The following is a 20,107-nucleotide window of genomic DNA, read 5'->3' on the forward strand; positions in this document are numbered from 1 at the left end:
TGCAAGTTATAGATGCAGATATTATTTGCACTGCGGTTAATTATGGGGCAATCAAACTTTGGCTTTTCTACTGTAATTTCCTCTGCCAGCTAATTTAATTAATCACCCCCAGCTCAGCTCTTCCAGCTGCGACCGGCAGGGTCATTAATTAGGCACGTGACCGTCGCTCAGGCCCGGCCCTGCTTCCAGCCTGCTGCCCATTTGATCTCGGGAAGGGAGAGCGTTTCCAAAGCACCCGGGCGGATTGGGGGTGAGGACCCTCCATCCTCTCCAGAGGGAGGACGGCTCCCAGCGGCCCACAGCCTGCCTCAGTGGTGATGGAAGGAGCCTGGCCTTCCGTCAGGCCTGCTCTACACTCAGGGAGGAGGAGGCCTCGGCCTGTGTGTCCCCCAACAGCGCAGACAACTGTGAAGAGCGAGTCTGTTCTGTGAGAGTGCCATCTCCCTGGCAGGCTGACTCTTCCTCTGAGGGAAATGCTAGAGGATTGTTTCATGAGGAAGTGACTTTTTTGGCCTGCACCCATCTAAAGGATGTCGAAATGCTTCACCTGATGATATTGCTTTGCTTTGAAGAGCCTGTTTTCAGGCAGGTACCAGCTTCCCTTTGCTGCTTGGAAAATACCCATTCTGAGAAATCATTGAAATCCCATACAACAGTGTGTGGGCGGGGGTGTGGGTGTGCGCATGTAGAGAAAAATTCACCCAAATTTGAGAGCTTTCTTATGATTATTCTTAAGTAGAGTTTCTCTTTTTTTTTTTTTTATTATATGGGTGGTTTTTTTACATAATATATTACATAGGATGATTTCAGTTAATATTTTAAAGGAACTGGATATTTAGTCTGATCTTGTCTTAACAAAAGATAAACTGATGAACAGGTGTTTTCAAGAGCTGTAATAAATCATGCTAGAACAAGGAATGCCTCTTCTAAGATCTTATCCAGTGCTCTGCCCTCAATTAAATGAATCAAAGAGATAGATGTGAGTGTAGGAACACACACAGGCACACACAAAGGTTCCAGTGAAGAGGGAAGTGTGGTGCAGCTCAGTAATTAAAGGGACAATCGCAGGAGAACTCACAACCTCTAGGGTTGGACCTGTCTGTTCAGTTGGGCCTGAAGTTTCCCCATCATAAACCCCAGGCCCAATCACACCAAACATCCCTCCCGACAGACAGTGAGGGGCTGGGGTGGATGGCCTGAGGGTGGCTGGCTGGAGCTGTGCTGTGCCTTCCTCAAGAGGGGTCCGAGTGGCTGCCTTCAACTAAAGTGTATTCAATCCTGAAAGCCAGCCTATGACCCATTGGTATGCTAAAAAATTTTAAATTTTTTAAGTTGATTTCAGACAGGAAAGGAGAGAAAGAGAAACATCAGTGATGAGAGAGAATCATCAATAGGCTCTCTTCTGCACACCTCTTACTGGGGATAAAGACAGCAACCCAGGCAAGTGCCCTGACCAGGAATTGAATCTGTGACCTCCTGGTTCATAGGTCATTGCTCAACCACTGAGCCACACTGGCAGGGCAGCATGCTAAAATTTAAATGGCAGGCTACATTCGCTGGTTTCATGCTGTAAAAATTGTTCTGCTTCCTTTTTTTCTTTTTCATTTCTGCCTCACCTCCTGACGGCCTTTACTGTCAATCAAAAAAATAATAATTATAATACAGCCCTAAAGAGATCAGGAGGTGGGGGCAGGCCTAGGGCGTGGCTGGCCTCTGCAGGGGCCCCCAAGGACACCCTGCGGTTTACCAGGCCTGGGATGTGGCCCAGTCCGCATCCTTTGTGAGGGGCTCCTGCTAGGGACAATGGCTGTCCGTCAGGGATACAAGTCCCAGATCCTGGCCTTGGGCTCCTCAGGCACAGACCTGATGGCAGTTGTCATCTCTGCTGTTGCTGCAGCCAGAGCAGGAGAGGGCCCACACCACTCACTGCACCCTTAAAGCCTGCCCTCAGCGGCCCCTTTTTCTTCCTCCCGCTTAGAAACAGGCTGACAGTCTGAATGTTGGAAGTAATTGGATTCTAAATTCTAATTCATCTGTAAAGTATTCGGTGATTAGATTAGCCTAATAGATATCATTTCTCACGTGGCTGCCTAATTTTACCCTGATCGCGTCTCAGCGGCTGACGTGTCCCCCGATTTACTATTGACGTGAAGTTCTCAGAAGGCGAGACATCACTGCCTGCCGCCTTCCGTCTGTTTTCCCAGGTTAAAAGTTACGCTGATTTATGCCTAGAGGGTATCGCCCTCCTGCGCAGGTGCGATTGCACAGTGTATATCACTCTTGAAGAAGAGCAGGAGAAGAGAAACATTTATTCTGTGTCATTCTGAGTCCCCTTTCCTGTTCAGAAACTGAGACGTACAGGCCTCTGAGACCCGGGGCAGCACTTCCCTGGGGGCTGCGTGGGTTTTTTAAATCGTTGGAAATCGTATCACAGTAAAACTGTAATTGTCACTTGTAACATAGGTCTTACGGGTGTAAACACAGTAAAAAAAAAAAAATCTAAACATCTTAAGAAGCTATTTCAGCCAGGGCATCTGGAGCTACTTTTTATAGAGCTGGTTGAATTCTTGGTCAGAAACAGAGAATGGTCAGGGGGGAGACATGGCCTGAAGTTACAGATAAGGAGGCATCCTATCCATTCTTCAGCCTCATTCCTTTGCACAAATTTAATTTCTTCAAGTGTGTGCCGCTCCCCTCCCCCACCGCTTCCCCGTCTCCCTCCAAAAACCTGCAAATAAAATCCAGGCCTCCCTCCCCATTCCATAGCTGGAACCAGCTGGTGGGTTTTGTGTGGCGACTGAGCAGTGGGGGGAAAACTTTTGGCAAACACTGGGGGAGCGGGAGGCGGAGGTAGGTAAACTCAGGAAACTGTTTTCATGAGTAAATGAAGGAGACAAAGGCGCTCCGCAGGCACCGAGGGGACGCGCGCTCCCTCTGAATAGCTCCCCAAAAAACGGAGCTGAAAAGGAGGAAGGCCCATTTGCTTCTGGGAATCCAATAAATTGTTTCAGGAAGTGAAAGTCTGTCCCGGCTAATGGAGCCCTGATTGACAGCGCTTCTCATTATGGAGCCCATCAGGGGACAGGCATTCAGAGCTGTTTGGGGGGAGGAGAGAGCAGGGAGCGGAGGAGCCAGAGCCCGAGGGGGCGGGGTGGGGGGGGGGGGCGGGGAGGTGCGTCCTGTGTTCACTGAGAGAGCCCTGCACCCGCCATGCCCCCCTCCAGGAAAGACCGCAGGAAAAGGGAATGGCGTGGTCCCCGAGCATTCACCTTTCCTGCTGTGACCCCTCCCACCTGCATTTCTCACAAACCTGAGGCACCTCCCTCCCTCCCCCCAGGAGAGCCAGCCCAGCCCCAGGGCCCCTGCCGGCAGCAGGCCACTTCCTGGCTCGTGCCCACCCGGGACCTGGATCAGGATAACACGATCACAGGCGTGTTTCAGCCTCTTTTCTGTGTCCATGCGATGCCGTGGGTTGTCTGTTAAGGACAATCACAGGGGCATTCTCTGTCCCACGACCACCAGAGAGGTAGCGGGTTTCTTTGTCCAGGAAGAAACAAATCAGGGGTCGTGGCTGAGGCTAACCAGGGTTGATGAGGGCTCTGGTGGGAGGTGGGAGACAGACCAGTTGCCTCTGCAGGGAAAGGGCATCAAGACTGTCCTCTGTGGTCGAGACCCCCGGTCCCCTCTCCAGCCACCTGCTCTACGGTGTGGACAGGGCTGCTCAGCCTGCACAGAGGGGAAGTGACCGGATGTGGCAGGTACTTTACACATCAGCACCAACCTCTCCGGCCAGGGTTGGGAAGACGTATAGGAAACACTCAATGTCCCCTGGCCCGATGGACAGCTCACAAGAAACTGGCTGTCCAGGGTTGCTGATCTGACAAGACCTCCCCTCTGGGGCAAGAGGGACCCTCAGAGTCCACAATGGGATGCTCCCTCTCCTGGGTCCTAGCCTCGCCGGCCTCAGGGACCGCCTTCCACTAAGCAGCGGGGTGGGACTTGCAGTGCTCTCTACCCTCTTAGGTGAAGTAGCTGGGGGCCTGTGAATTCAACTGACGACAGCGTGACGGGAGACGAGGCGTACACATTTAGTACCTTTTATTTTATTTATGTATTTATTTTTAATATATTTTATTGATTTTTTTTTTACAGAGAGGAAGGGAGAGGGATAGAGAGTTAGAAACATTGATGAGAGAGAGACATTGACCAGCTGCCTCCTGCACACTCCCTATTGGGGATGTGCCTGCAACCAAGGCACATGCCCTTGACCGGAATCCAACCTGGAACCCTTGAGTCCGCAGGCTGATGCTCTGTCCACTAAGCCAAACCGGTTTTGGCCATTTAGTACCTTTTAAATGTATGTGCACGGGGCGTCAGAGGGAGAAGGGATGGTAAGATTTGAGAGCTTCCTATCAGCTCCGCAGGGGAGGACAGGGGGAAAGCCACTGTGGCAGAGCAAATGGCTTTTAGGAAAGATGAATGGGCCCTTGGGAGATCAGATGGAGACAGGAAAGCCTGTGACCGTATGTGTGGGCGTGGTGCCCACCTCTCACCTCCTCTCCTGTGATCATGGCCATCCCCCCTGGCTCGTGAAGATCCCAGGAGGGGCTTTATGACGACCCAGTTCTTTTTTTGCTGAGGACCCGACCTCAGAAGTCCTCAGCCCACGTGGCCCTGAGTTCCGAGCGGGGAGTGTTGATGGTCTGCGTGGCGGTGAGGTGCCCTTGGACAGGGTGTCCTTCATTCACCTTCTGTGGAGTCCACCGCGTCTTCACTTTGGAATTGGCAAGAGGCCTTGTGGGTGCTTCGCCCCGAAGGAGTTGGTGTGCGCACTGAGGAAGGGGCCGGGCGGGAAAATGGATCCACCCGTTAACGTGACCAGCACAGCCCCGCCGCGTGGCTCAGCAGCTGAGCCTGGACCTACGAACCAAGAGGTCACAGTTTGATCCCCGCTCTGGGCACATGCCCAAGTTCTGGGCTCAGCCCCAGCGGGGAGTGTGCAGGAGGCAGCTGATCACTGATTCTCTCTTATCCTTGATGTTTCTCTCTCCCTCTCCCTTTCCCTCTGAAATCAATTAAAAATATATGTGTGTGTGTGTGTGTGTGTGTGTGTGTGTGTGTGTAGTGTGTGAGTGTATATATATATATTTTTTTTTGTTATTTTTTATTTTTTAAGCAACCAGCACATGTGCCACAGCTCTCACCCCACCCCCGGACGCCAGGTGCTTCAGGTGTCTGTGGCGTGGGCAGGCCTTCCCAAACAGACTGCCTTCCGTGGCTCTGTGGGTGATGGCAGGTCTTGGGGTGAACCCCTCTGTGAACTTGAACATCCGTCGCAGCGGCTCCCAGGCTGCCCTCGAGTGGTGGGTGCGCTGACGTTGACAGGTGCGCCGTGTGCTCCTAATCCTAAGCTGCAGGAAACAGTGTTCATTTTTCATCTGAATGTAGCTGCACCCTAAGTTTTATAAACAAAAGACCAGGGCTGTCCACGCAGTACAAGCCAAGAGACAGAATTCTCTGTCTCGCCCAGTTTTTTCCTGTGACGACAGCGGCATAGGCCACAAATGGGGTTCTTTACCCATTGCAGTGCTTTTTTTTTTTTTTAATCCATCTGCCTCTATTCACCTGAAGCCCAGACCCAACACGAGCTTGGTGCCTAACTCCTAGTGAGGGCTCCATTGAAATTTCCTGAAAGAATGAATGCTTAATAGGGCATTAGATGGCGTGAGAATCGAAGCACATTCGAACAACTCACTTCAGCTAAGAGGAAACATGATGTTCCCAAGGACAGAGATGGAAGGGACGCTGGCACCCGTCACTTGGAGGAGTGAAAAGAGAAGAGAGGGGACATCCTTGGAAGCTGGGGAGACCAGGACCTGCCCAGGAGGAGAGGGTGTGAGCCAGACCTCTCCCGGGGGTGGCAATGTCCAAGTCCACTTTACATTTCCACACGGGTGACTTTGTCTCCAAGAGCATGCACTTCTTTTGTGATTTTCTTTTTTTCTTCAATGTATACAAAATTAAAGTCAGTTCCGTCCGTGGCTGTAAAGCTGGGAGTTCCCCGGGGCAGAGCTGTGTGCCTCCTCCCCGTTCCGGAGGGTGGGTTTACGTGTGTCTCAGGCTCCGAGCGGCCGGGATGCTGGCGTCTGAGCAGGGGTCCGTCCCAGGGGCTGCCCGCCCGGGCCTCAGGGGCCAGCGGGAGAGCCTCAGCGGCCTCTGTCTGCACAGGAAGCCCGACGCCCTGGGTGAACCTTGCTCCTGACGGACGCCATGCTCATCTCAGGCTTTTGTTTAATCACTCGAGAACAAAGAGAAGTTTGCACAGAAGAAAATGGAGGTTGCTAACCAGAAAGGCCCTCCGGAAGTCACAGATTCCTGTCCAGTCAGCATGAATACGCTGCTTCTTACACATGGAATCGGGGGGCTGGCATTGCAGAGTGTCGGCAATAAAGAACGGGTCGGTGGGATGATAACTCGATCGGCACCCCCGCCTTCAGAGTGGCTGACGGGGTCTAATCGGCATACAACGCCCTATAAATTTATTAGCGGGCCTCATGCGCATTGGTGGGCCTTCTACTGTTAAGCACCAGGAAATTACCAATTTTCAGGAGTTAGTCACTCAAGTCGCAGTATCACTAGGTTAAGAAAAAAAATCCACGTCGCTCCTGTTATAAATCAAGCATGCGCCCTGCACAGCAGCTTCCCGCTGCAAAGAAGCCCCTTGGGTGGGGATGCTTGGGGCCAGCAGGGAAGAGACCATATTGCCCATCAAGCCCACTGCTTCACCTCACCCTTGCTTAAGATGACCAGATGTCCTGCTTTTGGCGGGACAGTCCCGATTTCTAACAATTTGTCCCGCGTCCCGAGGCATTTTAAAAAAGTCCTGAAAATCGCCGCGGGGCGCGGGACAAATGGTTAAAAATCGGGACTGTCCCGTCAAAAGCGGGATGTCTGGTCACCTCACCCTTGCTGCGCACGCCTCTCGAGTCCACAAGGCCCTCCTGTCCATCCGTCCACCAGCCCTGGGCTCCAGCTGCTCAGCCACCTCGGGCTGGGCCGGGGAGAAATTGCAGCTGTGAGGCCCTCCTGCCCAGGGCTTTGATGTTCTCGGCGCTGCCTTCGGCCCTCGGGCGTAGCGCGCAGAGAGGACACCTCCACCCTCCGCTTTCAAGAGCATAATAGAAATATTCAGGAGCAGACATAATTATTCCAATTACTTCTCTCTGGTGTTTGAGACACACTCAAGAGTCACAAATTAGAAAATAATATTCACATGTTTCTTCTAATTGGTAACAGATTAGAGGCATTTTATCTTTTTAAATAATTTCCAAATGTGCCCCGAAGAGACTGGTGGGGAGGGGGGAGGACCGGGAGGCAAGCGTGGAAAAGCAAGCGTGGCTTTGCAAGGCTGGCAGCAGCCCCCTTGGCCAGGACCCCGTGGATTGCGGGAGATGGGGGGGTGGGGGTTCGGGGGAGCCCTCCTCCCACACCGTGTTTTCATTTGGTCGGCTGTTTGGCCCTGTCATCACTTTCTGTGGAAGGTGAGCAGAGATGGGGCGGCGTGTTTCCTTACTGACCAACTTGTGAGCTTAAGCCTCACTTGTAAATACTTCGACAAACACATTTTTTATTGCTGTGCACTGTCCCTTCGGCCACGTTTTCCACACACACACACACACACACACACACACTTGCATATCTGCCCATTTTTGGATCCATCAACTTCCAGAAACAAATTGGAAGTCGTCTGTGCCTCTTCTGCCCTAGGGGGTAGGGGGGAGGACTTGGGAGGGACCAGGACGGAGGCTGCACACTTGGGTCACATGTCCGCCCCTCACTGCCCTTGAAAAGCAGGAATCACATTCCTCTTCTTGCCCAGTGGTCACAGTTCCAGTTTGACAATGGGGTTTGGTTTTACCAAATACTGTTTTAAAAATTGGTCGCTTATGCCCTGGAAAGCAGCTCGGTGGTTTCTTATAAAATTAAACATCGCACCTCCTAGATGACCCAGCAACTGCCTCTTGGGATTTATCCCAGAGAAAGGAAAACTTAAGGTCACGTAAACACCTGTTTTGCTAAAGTCCAGAGCAACTTGATCTGGAATAGCCTCAAACAGGAAACAGCCCAGATTCCTGGGGGGTGGCGGGGGGGGGGGGGGGGGGCAGTTAAACCAGCTTCGGCCTATCCATGCCCTGGAACACAACTCGGCACTGAAAAGGAGTGCACTGTGGTGTGTCTCCAGAGGGTTAGGTTGCATGAAAAAAGCCAGTCCCTGAGATTACATGCTGTATAATCCCATTACAGAAGGTTCTTGAAAGACAAAGTTACAGAGATGGAGACTAGATTAGTGGTTGTCAGGGGTTAGGGATGTAGAGAATGTGCGGGAGGGGGTGTTTGTAATGGAAATGTTACGTATGTTGATGGGTGATGGATAAGGGAACCTAATGGGATAAGATTGCCTGGAACTCAATACCTACTACACACCCAAGTGCAAAGGAACGCAGGGAGAGCTGGGGGAGTCGGACTCAGATGGGTGGGTGGATTGCATCAATATCAGAGTATCTTAATTGTCACCTCATCAATACTATAGTTTTCCAAAATGTTACCCTTGGGGAAAACAAGGCAAGGGATACATGGAATCTCTCTATATTCACTCTTCAACTACCTGTGAATCTACAATTACCTCAAAATTTAAGATAAATAAATAAATAAATAAATAAGCAGTGGCTTCCCTACAAAGAATTGGGGCTGCTTAGGAAAATGACGCACCCCAGATCTGAGAAGGTACAAGGCAGGCCAGAAAGCACAAAACCGTCAGGGACTGAGGATGACACGTGGGATAGGACAGGAGGTGGCCACACCTGGAACAGTGTGAGCATCGAAAGGAATAATGCTGCTAACAGACTCTATGACAACACATTTGGTTTGTTTAAAGGCGGTGGGTCTACAGTGGCACTCCAAAAAAGGAAGTTGAGGGTGGGAGGCCCTTCTTTACAGAAAAGGCCAACTGATAGAGCGAGAGGATTAGGGAGCGTGTGTCTTGCGTTAGAGAGTGAGCCGGGATCATCACCTCAAGGATGGTGCCCCGGCAGGTGTTCCAGCAGCAGGAGACTCAACATCTCAAGGTATCGGCCCCCAGATCATGTGTTAGTTATGAAGGGGAGGAGGTCCTGGACGCAGGACAGGCCTGGGGCCCCGGCCTTCACCGTGTGATCAGATTCCACAGTGGCACCTCCCGGTGTGATGTGGGGAACGCACGTGCTGTCTACACGCTGTTCTCGCCCAAACACGTGACCCTCCGTGAATCAGACCAGATGCTCTTGGAGAACCTCTACAACAGAAATAGCTTGGCCTCTTCAAAACAGTAATGGAATGGAAGCTGGAAAAGAAAGGAGGGCCTTAGGGTAAGGTGACCAGACGTCCTGCTTTTGGCGGGACAGTCCCGATTTTTAACAATTTGTCCTGTGTCCGAGGTGTTTTAAAAAAGTCCCAATTTTTTATTTTAAAACACTGCAGGATGTCTGGTCACCTTACCTTAGGGCCAAAGCTGCTAGACTGAAGGAGATGAAAGAGAGGGGTCACATGTTCTTTACGTGGTTTTGGCTGAACGGGTCGTGGTAGTGTTTAACAGCTTCACCTCGTGGCCCTCGGGAATCTTAGTCAGCTTCCTTTGCGGCCTTCCTCTCGGGGAAACCCACCTCCCTTTGCCCGCTGCCCGTGCCCGCTTCTTGCCAGCAAACCTCAAGGGAAGTTTCTTTAGCGGCTGGGCCGGGCCGGGCGGGCGGGCAGGATGGCTTCTGCACGTGTCTCTCCGTGAGAGTCTGAAATTGTCTCCAGCCGCCAGCGCGCACCTTCTTCACCATGTTGCGTGAGAGGTGTCTGTGGGCATGACCTGCTCTTTGCCACTCAGGTTTTGGGTGTTCACGTCCTTGAATCTCATTTCCGTCATCTCAGAAGCCACGTTGATAATCCGTTTCACATTTGCAATGTGGTGGTCAAGTGCTTGCAAATGGAAAGCTGAGAGGAAATAATGGCGGACAGCTGATAGTGATGACGCATTGGCAGGATTTTTGAGTCGCTTGAACTTTTTCAAAAGTCCCTGGAATTGTTCTGGCCTTAACTAGGAGCGATTTAGGCGGCATCAGAGTACGTTCCACATGGACACTGCTGGCCTGTGCCACTTAGGTCTTACGTATTCCCTTTTCTGGGGAAGACCAGCACAACCCTCAACCCACTGATCATCACTCGGTAGGTTTTCTTACCTCTAAGTATGTAAAAACATCTAGCCCTCCTGTCCCAGGAGGGAAAAAAAAAGATTTGTGAATAGCTAATTTTTTTAAGGACAACTATTCTCATAAAAGGCACCTGAGAAAGCCTGCCAATCCTCAAGTAGTTTCTTCTCTACCATTTTCCTCTCCTAGTAAGATAATGCAACTTAATCATGATATTCTCCCTCCTCCTTTATTGGCTTGTCATTTGGTAGAGAGAGAGAGAAGGGAAGGAAGGGAGGGAGAGGGAGGGAGGAAGGAAACAAACCAGATGCAGCACATCCTCCTGAGGGACTCCTCGGCTGGAAGAGAATGTTTTGGCCATGCGGAATGTTTTGAGGTCCCTGGGGAAACTAAACGTGCACCACATATGACTGATGCTATGGTTCGAGCCCCTTGGTGCGCTGGCATGGGCCATGGAATCTCACAGTGCAGCCCGTGCCCGGGAACCAGGGAGCACTTGATGCTGGAGTCTTTCTAATTGTGGCAAAATACGCATAGCATCACATGTATCACTTTAATCAGCTTATGTGTACAGTCCGTGGCATTTAGTGCATTCACGTTGTTGTGCCACCATCATCGCCAGGACTTTCCATCTTTCCAAACTGAAACTGTCCCCACTAAACTGCTCTCCATGCCTCCTGCCCGGCGCCCCCCTCCACTTTTTTGTGAATCCCACCACCTGAGGACATGGAGCCATGCACTGTCTGTCCTCTGGTGACTGGCGCGTCTCACTCAGCATCTTGTCCTTCACTGCCTGCATGTCACAGCTGTGTCGGGACACCCTTCCTCTTTAAGGCCACCGGGTCGTGCTCGGCCCTCTGCCATCGATCGCTCCATCTTGCCCCTCGATTTTGCCTTTAAGAAGAGCCTTCCCGTGCATTTCCGCTCCCTGGTGTTTAACGGGCACCTTGTGGCAGCATCCCGAGCGGAGGAAAAGGGCCATTTCTCTTTCCATGTCTGTTTGTGATGTGATACGTCCCAGAGCCGATCCCATCGGCCGCCGGTCCGGGGAACTTCCCTCGCTGTGATGGGCCTGCCCCCCGGCTGCGGCAGGGCCGCCGAGGAGCGCCCGTTCCATGCCACACCACACCACGCGGATCGGGGGCCACCTCACCTGGCTGGCTCGGGCTCCCTCTCACGTGGCACAGATTTATCGCGATGTATGCTTCAGAACAGTTGCTCACGTTTTTTCCTCCTCACACTGAGGGGCCGAGCCATGAGTGTGTGTGTGTGTGTGTGTGGCTGCTGCGACTGAGCTGCAATTACTAGGTGAAAACACTAGATTTGCGAATTAATTCAAAAGCCTCGGTTGTCAAACTGGCATTAATAAAGGTGCAGAGTAATAAAGGTGTCTGTGCTAAAACCCCAGTGAGATAGATAGCCTGTGAGTGGGAAACGAGGAGGAGGGGCTCCGGACGGTAAGAACGTGTGTGAATTGAGGGGTGTAGCTGCAGGTTACTTTGCCCTTTAACCTCCCGTTCTCATTGTGTTGTTTTACAGCAGGTTAGGAAGGGGGGGTGGGGGGGGAGAGATGTTGAAAATAAAAGAATCTCGGCTGCCTCTGAGCAGCCTGGGTGTGTTGCAGTTCTCTGACAGCCTAGCATGCTCTCAGAAGTGGCTTTCCTGAGAGTTAGACTTGCTTACTTCTCTCAGCAATCCCTCTCTCCTCCTCTCCCCTCCCCCTTACCTGGCCTCTGGGGCCTCCTCCCCTGCCCATCTCTTAGAAACAGCCCCAGGCCCTGCCTCCCTTCCCCTCTCCCCCCCCCCCCCTCACCTGAGGTCTGAGCAGGATGAGCCCTGGGCTGGGCTGTGGTTCCAGGCCAGAGAGTAAACACAGCAAGTTCCTTCATTCTGGGGCTGGTTCTCCACAGGCTCCTGCGAGTGCAGATGTGTCCTTGCAGCCGGGTGGTGGGTCCACCTTGAGTCCCCGTGCCGGTGGCAGCAGGATGGCAGGTGTGGGCCGTGCAGGGGGAGCCAGGAGGACCCCCCCAAGCTCAGGTTTGAAGACTCCAAAGGGATCCCAAGCAGATGGGTGTAAAACACGAGCGGGTGGCTTCCCTGGGTGCAGGCTGCTGTACGGATCTCTGTCCAGACGGAAAGCTCAGCTGAGGTGTTGCTCCCAGTGGACCCGGTGACTGAGGCCTTTTGGGCCTCAGGCAGTGGCAGGCTTCCCTTCCGTCATTCAGAAGGATCTTCTGAGCAGATGCCTCTCCAGAGGGGAAACCGAGGCCCAGGAGGGGGCAGTGCTGTGCCCGGAGCCCGGCCAGTTGTGACCCTCCCAGTGAGGCCTAAGTCCATCCTCCCGTGAGCACCTGGCCATTGTAGGCACTGAACACGGTGCAAGCTTTGAGCTGGCTCTGTTCATTCGTCAGCCCCGTGTTTCCTCACCGCCCGGCCACTTCGAGCCTGACAGCCCCCGTATGCCTACCTCAGGATTGGAAGTAAAATCTTGTGGTTGCCTGGGAACCTTCGAGGGATGATGCTTTTTTTTCTTTTTTCTTTTTAATATATTTTATTGATTTTTTACAGAGAGAGGAAGAGAGAGGGTTAGAGAGTCAGAAACATCGATGAGAGAGAATCACCAATCAGCTGCCTCTTGCACACCCCCTACTGGGAATGTGCTTGCAACCAAGGTACATGCCTTTGACCGGAATCGAACCTGGGACCTTTCAGTCTGCAGGCCGACGCTCTATCCACTGAGCCAAACTGGTTTCGGCAGCCACAGCCTTCTGAGGCGGGGCAGAGCCACAGGCTGCGCACCTGCGCACACTCAGTCACCCTCCCGGACGGCCCCAGGTAACTGAGGCCAGCCAAGGTAACTGTGCCTCGCAGAAGTAATAAGCCTAATAGGGTTGACTTTATTTAATTAATAATGGTCCTGTTCTGTTCCTCTGAGCTCATAAAACACCAAAACACTCATAATATTGATCAGGAGTCAGGCGGGATATTTATTTTGTTTCTGCCCCGAGAGCATAAATCCTCGTCCATCGCCTCTTGCTCCCCGCACGGGGGATTTACAGTGGCCAGTTTCTTAAAAGCTTTCGGTAATTAAAAAATAAATAGCCATCGGGCTTTGTTGACTATCCTCCGTCCAGGGGGCCTGTCCCTGAAGCCTGCCCCCCTTAGCAACGCCGCTGCAGGAGAAGGCATGCGTGCCAGGGGCAGCCAACTGGCTCCCGGGCCAGCCGGCTGCCCCGCAGAGAAGAAGCCCCTGTTTTCCTAGCATATTGTTCCGGCCCCTCTTCCACGCCTCCCCTCCCAGTTCCTGTTTTGCTGGAGGCAGAAAGACACTTTGGAAATTCCTTGCTGCTAGCTCGCCCTTTCTTCCCTCTTCCTCCCCTTGGTCACCCTGACACTTGCACTGGGCTCCTCCCACCCGCCCCCCCTCACCCCGGGGATCGCCCTCACCCCCCTGTCCTTTAGAGGCCATGTTGACAAATCCTCTCCCACCCCGGGGCAGGGGGGGGGGAGTGTTTCCGAAGGGAACAATGAGACAGGTGACAGATACAAAAAAAAACACAAAACACGTTATTGGCCTTTTAACGTTTGGGGGAAGGGACACCCATAAAAATGAACACATTAGACCTGACACCGGGGGCGCTTTGGGGAAGGGCTGTTGCTGCTCAGTGTTCTGTAGAAGCGTCCAGGGGAGGCCTCGTTTGTGGAGACGGAAGGCAGGCGAGGCCAGGACCACCAGGGACCGGTCCTCACGCACTCCGGGGGCCTCAGTCAGTCCAACTTAACCTGTCAGGACCCGTGGGGCGTCTGGCCACTGCCTCTGTCTTTTTCTAATCCCTCGTTTCCCAAAGCACCACAGAACGGTGTCAAAAACCAATCAGGGTCTTTGTCGTGATTTGTCCAAAAAAACTTTCCTTTCTGGGAATCCAAGCCATTAACCTCGCTACCCCTTGGCAACACGCTGAGCCCTTCCTGCCAGACCCAGAACGCAGCCGGTGGCACCAAGGGTGACGGCATCTTTGCAGCCTGGAAATGCGTGAGCAACAGACACTCGCACTGCGTCCAGGCAGCGTTTCTGTGCAGGCTCCGGGCCTGGATGTGGCTCCTCCTCAGCTCCTCTGTCTGCAGGAGGGTCTCTGAGGAGCACCCGCCTCGCCCGGCGTTGTCAGGGTGAGACCAGGGCTCATGCAAAAGGTGCGACCCCATTGCTGACACAGCGCAAGTCCTTGACCCCTCGCTCTGACCCCAGAGACGGTGTCCTAGCCTAACAGTGCCGCCATTTCCGCAGCGATTCTCTGTATAAACGCCTGCCGGTGGCTGACCGCCGAAAACCCTCACTGGGCTCACGCAGGATGGTGAAAAAGATGGGAGAGCGATGAGAAAGGCCGTGGTCTGTTATAAAACAGCAAACACTGTCGAGGGCCACAGCGCTTACACTCCCCTGAGACCAGAAGAGGCCAGTTCGCACACCAGCCCTCCCCACGGTCACCCGCACGTCACAGGCCCTGGTGGCATTCTCGGCCTCTGGACGCCTCCATCCCAGACTTCTTCTGCCTTGTCGGTGACCCTCACGTGTCCCCTAGAGCCAAGCACTGCGGGGTCTGCGGGCAGCGGGAGCCCAGCCCTCACCCAGGACTGACCCTCACGACCAGAGACAGACCCAGCTTCACTCATACGTGCTGACAGGCCACCTGGTGCTACAGGCACTGAGCACAGCCCTGCTTCCCCACAGCCCTCCCCGTGGACACGTTATGATAAACATAACCGCCATGGCCCCGCCGGCTGCCTTCATGATCTTCCTGTCTACACTAACCTGGATCCTTCACCCGCTGAGTTTACCTCCTCACTATCTGGCATTCATAGTCCCCGGGAGAGGCTGGCACCACACTGGGCAGGACGGGAGCAGAGTCAGTGCACTCTCTGGTGGGCATGGCCAGAAAGCCCTCTTGTCCACCCCAACATCAACAACCTCCTCCCCCGCCCCCACCGCCACCCCAACCTGTCCATCCCAAGCCGGTCCCTACGGCCCAGCCACTCAAGCCCCTGGAGCGCGTCCCAAAGGCCAATGCCCATCCGGGAGCCTCGCTCCACCCCAGCCCTGTCCTACCTGCATGGTGCAGGGTCCCAGGCCTTCCAGCCCAGCCGCCCTATTTCAGAAAAGAGAAAACCGTTGTCTGTCTAAGCTCTCCACCCTCCCCTTCTCTGAAACGTGGAACTTCATTGGCCCGTCTCTTTTTCGTGAAGCCTTGCTTTTTTTTTGGTCAGAATTTCTCCAAGTAATGCCACAGGTGAGCATTTTGCTCAGTATTTGGCCCATGGCTTCTTCATGGGAGGAGCTTCAGGGTCCCTTGAAGAGCCCTGTGTTGTCAGGAATTGTCCGTAGCAATTACTGTCGTCACTGTCATTGTCACCGTCAGCGTTGTCAAAAGTGAGTGCACCGCCGAAACCAGTTTGGCTCAGTGGATGGAGCATCAGCCTGCGGACTAAAGGGTCCCAGGTTCAGTTCTGGTCAAGGGCATGCATGTACCTTGGTTGCGGGCACATCCCCAATGGGGTGTGTGCAGGAGGCAGCTGATCAATGTTTCTCTCTCATCAATGTTTCTAACTCTATCTCTCTCCCTTCCTCTCTGTAAAAAAAAAAAAAAAAAAAAAATCACGAGATATATATATATATATATATATATTATATATATATATATATATATATATATATAAAGTGAGCGTGCCCATGGAATGGAGACAGCCTCATGGCTGGCCCTCGCTGCAATGCCTGCGCCAGCAGGTGCCTCCATTTGCCAGGCACGGAATCTGCAGGTTGGAGGTAGCCATGTCCCAGAGAACATCTTTGGGGGACACACAGAGCCTTGGCTATGCCATCACCCCTCAAGGTCAAGTGTGGCAAGGCCTGGCCTGTTGGGCTGCAGGACTCGAGCATCGTCAGAGCCCAGCAGAGCCCTGAGAGCCTCAGTGGACACACAGCTCCTGCCGCCTTATCCACCCACCCCCGTCCTCTGATCCCCAAACCCTATGTCTCACACACCACGTGGTTTCCTGGATGGGGCGCACGCCTACAAAAGGCCTCTGTTTTAGGCAGGAAGAGAAGACAATGTTTACTCCCTTGCCTTCAATTGTGTCTTTATTTGGGGTGGGGGGGGGGGGCGTTGGTCAGTGTGCCAGTGTGCCTGTCTTCTGATTAGTTGCTCATTCTCTCATTTTCTCTCGCTCTGTGCGGTTGATTTATTTAAAGGTGTGTCAGCAAGGGGCTCAAATGAGGAGCCAGCCTCCTCCTCCCTGCTGACGGTCGGCCGTGCCAATAATTCATTTTTTAGCTCATTAGCTAACAGGGGCTGTGAGCAGCGGGCCTCCAGGGGATTGGAACGAGGGGAGGTGATATACTGCCGGTTCCTCTGCTCTTGAACTGGCCTTCCTTGGGGGAGATTAAAGCGCAGCCAAGACAGGGGGTCCCGGAGGCGAGCCTGGGACATCAGGACGACGATGAGGGTGTTTGAGCTTCTGCATCATGGCTGCTTGGGGCGAATGGTTTTAACAGAATATTTGGTTTCAGCCAGAAAAGGCATCTTCGTTCGAGTGTCCACCTTTAACATGTTAACTATTGGCACAGAAACCAAAAAGAGAATGTCAGAGAACTAGAGGCTTAAATAGCAAACAGTGATCTTCTCTCAGCTCTGGAGGCTGGAAGTCCAAGGTCAAGGTGTTGGCAGGGTTGGTTACTGGTGAGGCCTCTTCCTGGCTTGCAGATGGCGACCCCTCGCTGTGTTCTCACATGATCTCTTCCCTGTGTGCACACAGAGAGACAGACAGACAAAGAGAAAGAGAGGTGTCCAGTGTCTCCCATAAAGCACCAGTCCTATCAGATTGGGTCCTACCCTCATGACTGCATTTAACCTTAATTACCCGCTACACACTCTACCTCCAAATGCATTACAGTTGGGCATCAGGGTGTCAACATTTGAATTGGGGGAGGGAGCCTAATTCCGTCCAAACTTCCAGGAAGACTTTCAACATCTCAGGGCTGTAGGCTGGGGCCGACCAGACTTGGCCCAAGAGATCCTAAGAGCCGTGGGATATGTGAACCAACTGAGCACCCCTCGCCCCAGTGCCTCAGGCCCTCCAGCCTCGGTGGAGGGGTGGCCCGTAAGACACGGATGGGTTTATCAAGGCCCCTAGCCAGGGCCCCCCCTCCCCTGCCAGGCACAGTGACCCTGTGAAGCTCACTGGTACAGACAACTGGGGTGTAGAGACCTAAGCACCCCGCAGGCGCTTCGGCCCCACCCTCCGTGTAGCCAGCACGTCTGTGTCACACGTGCACAGCACCCCAGAGGCGAGCTCTTACCTCCCTGATAGCAGAGTGACATTACAGATGTTCCTCTCTCCCATCACAACACCCTCCACAGCTGCCCTCTGCGGAGTGACTGCGGGGCCAGCACATCATCCAGACACGTGGCCTCACACCGACAGCCACTGTGCCTGCTGTAGACGTCCCTGCGCCCATCTTCCAGATGCAGAAATGCGGGCCAACGCGTTAGTGAAGCTGCAAACGTCTGCAGCACTGAGAGCAAAGCGGGCACACGAAGCGCATGGTCTCTAATGCTGATGCCGTGACTATTTCCTCTCCCTGTGTGGTCTCTGCAGAAAGGACCCTGATTTCAGCTCCCCCTAGTGTGTTGGAGGTGGGGGAAGGCAACAAGTGCAGGAAAGGGGGTCTACGTGATAGTAATAGTGCCCAGAATCCCCACTGGAGTCCCCTGTCCCTGTGGGCTGGATTTCAGCTGCAGAAAAGAAGCACCCGGAAGGGCAGGGGGCCCAGTGGCCTGACCTCTCAGCTTTCTGTCTGCCTCTTGGTGTCTGAAAATACACGGAAACATTGCAGTCCTGTGGGATCCAGACGTGGCATTGAAAGTTGCTTTCAGAGCACAAGAAGCTGTGGTGAAAAGCCGTGGTTCCGTGCAGTAATAAAAGCCACACCTGGTCAGACCTGGGGGTGTCCTAGTGGAGGGTGAAGGGTGGGGGGCAGGGAGAGGCAGCCCACCCAGCGGCCACCTGGAGGCTCTGCACCTGCCCGGTCCCCTTGCAGTGCCCTCAGGCGTGCACGTGTCAGGCCTGTTCTGCAGGTGTGGGAGGTGCTGAAGCCCCTATCGGGAATGGTCACCCTGCCCCCTCCCGTGAGGCCAACACAGCCCCTCCAACACCCTGTCCCTCGCTCCGTACACACAGCATCAGAGCCTTCTGGTGAAGGCGCCCCAGAGAGCCAGCCTTTTCGGCCCCACAAAGCCCAGAACCGCCTTTCAGCAAGGACTTTTCAGAGCAGAGCGCAATTTAAACAGGATGCTCCTTCAGACGTGGGTCGTCGAGGTCAGTGAATTAGGCGAACTTACCTGTGGGGTGATGGTCAACCCCGCACATGCCCCACCGGAGAGGACGCAGAAGCTGTGGGCTCACCCTCCTTCTCTGGGGCATTTGAATATCACAAAGAAAATGGAATCATTGCGGCTCGGACTAGATTTCCGCGTTCTGCTCTCCGGTTCATCCCTGGGTGACTGGCAGTGAGGATTAAAACCGAGCGGAGCAGAATAAAACAGCTCTGATTTTAATGCCTACCCCAAATTAGAGTTAGCAAATTGGAACTTGAAGACCTGGACGGATCCTTCACCACTGTTGCTTTTCATCTCGTTCACGTCTTGCTCTTTCTCGTGGGTGATTTATGAAATGCATCAACATATGCTTAATACATTTTAAATAAGGTTCTTAAATAGCTGGAGCTCACGGCGTGGCTGCGGCGTCCAACTCTGGCCTGCGCTGCTGTCCCAGGGATGTTGCCCCTGTGCTGGGGCCCGTGTTTTTGGCCCAAGTGGATATGCCGCGCCTGGCCCCCCCGGAGCCAGAGCTGCGTTTGGGGGCGCTGGGGCAGCTACTCAACTGCAGCCCAGAGTTTGGCCTGGAGATCTCAGCACAGAAAGGGTCAGGGGTCACTGTGGGGTCACTCGCAGGGACCAGGAAGTGAAGCACAACTAATCCTCATTTACTGTGGAGGGATCTGTTTGCCTAAGTATTTAAAAGCAGATTAGGGCTCACCAGACACTAGACTGCCAGGAGCAGTGTCAACATGGGGAAAAGGTGTAAACAAGGCTCTTTTCCGTCCTTTCGGAAGGAAAAAACGTCCTGGTAATGAGTTTTCTCCTGGAGAACCGGCCCTCGGGGCCGTCTCCCCCCGCTGGAGCTGGGCCTGGTTTCGGAGGGGTGGTGAGCGCTGTGCCTTTAAGACAAGTCCCTGTGGGCAGTGGCAGCCACTCCTTGTCCGCAGGGCTTTCCTTCTCTCCTGCCTCTCGGAAGCATCTGTCAGGATAGGATAGCGCCCCTTCCCCCTGCTCCCCTGACCCTCCTACCTGAGAGCTGCTTGCTTCTGCCTCTTGCATTTGCCTGCTCCTCCCCCCACCCTTTTTTTTTAAATCCCTAACAATGGTGCAAAGTGTTGGGAGTTGCTGAGCTATTTTCAACATCTCTTACGTCCCTTTTGGAGAAACTAAAACCACAGGCCACCTGGTAGCCACGGAATGCTGAGTCAGTGGCCGGGGTCCCATCCTCTGGGTCCACATAAACACACCTTGCTGTTGGTTTCCTCCTGTTTACCCTGTTCCCCGCCCCTTTTCTTCCAGCCCTCCTCCCGGGGTCACAGGCCTGTCCTGGCCCCTTTGGAGGAGGGGTGAGGGTTGTCATCACACCCACCCAGCTCCTGAAGCTCATTCTCCCCAACTGGGCCATGGGGCTCCAGCTGCCCCTGTTACTACAACCCCAAGGCTCCACCCCCTGCCCAACCTCTTCCCTCCTCTGCCCCTCCAGCCCAGCTCTGGCCTTGGCAG

The 20,107-nt window shown here is 53.6% G+C and overlaps 1 protein-coding gene across 11 annotated transcripts in view; it reads left to right on the forward strand.

Annotated features, from left to right (window-relative positions):
* The window catches only part of AGAP1 (ArfGAP with GTPase domain, ankyrin repeat and PH domain 1), a 396,133-nt gene that overhangs the window by 370,202 nt on the left and 5,824 nt on the right, over positions 1-20,107 (forward strand). The gene's annotated exons all lie outside the window — the stretch shown is intronic.

The sequence above is a fragment of the Pipistrellus kuhlii genome, unplaced genomic scaffold (genome assembly GCF_014108245.1).
Source record: "Pipistrellus kuhlii isolate mPipKuh1 unplaced genomic scaffold, mPipKuh1.p scaffold_m20_p_7, whole genome shotgun sequence".
Taxonomy (NCBI): Eukaryota; Metazoa; Chordata; class Mammalia; order Chiroptera; family Vespertilionidae; genus Pipistrellus; species Pipistrellus kuhlii.